Source organism: Phytophthora parasitica (assembly GCF_000247585.1).
Source record: "Phytophthora parasitica INRA-310 unplaced genomic scaffold supercont2.4, whole genome shotgun sequence".
Lineage (NCBI taxonomy): Eukaryota > Oomycota > Peronosporomycetes > Peronosporales > Peronosporaceae > Phytophthora > Phytophthora nicotianae.
In genome coordinates this window covers 959,602-960,290 of record NW_008648990.1, presented here as the reverse complement: position 1 = coordinate 960,290, position 689 = coordinate 959,602, and positions in this window count along the sequence as shown.

Sequence of the window (689 nt, the reverse complement as noted above, 5' to 3'; positions counted from 1 at the left end):
TGCAGTGCCGACAAGTAGAGTTCCGTTATTTAACTCGTTACATTAAATAACAGCCATGGGGTCATAAAACCATGGCCATTTGTGGTGAGTCTGAAGGGGGGGGGGGGGGGGTAGCTCTATAATGGCTCACATTCGGAACTGATCTGATCTGAAATCAGATTTCTGGGGGTTGCACCACTCGCAGTAAAAACAAGTTCGGGAGAATGCCATAGGTCGGGGTCCGCAAATGGTTTTATGGACTATGGGTGGAGAGACCACAAGCTCGGTTCCATCCATTATAAACTAGGGGTCCACAATGGAGTAATCCGATAAGCCTTGGTTACACTATAGTAAACCAGAAAATGTAATGGAGACACAGCATAGACCAACACCTACAGAAGCATAGTATAATTCATAGCAATGACTGTTTAATACAAAAGCACTGCTGTTAATGCAAACTAGACACTAAATGCAATTTGGATGAATTAAGAATGTAACCCGACTTCTTACACTTGTATTTTGTATTGACCAACTATGGGCACCATCCATTTTTCCTGATTCCATACATAAAGGCATCCTTTTTGCCATAACATGGCCATGGGTCCGCTCATTGGTGAGCTTGGTGCTGGGGCATTCACTCCAGGTTTGGATACTGCTCAATTTCAGCTCAATTCCGTATACGAACAATTATGGAATCTACCATTGGGGGG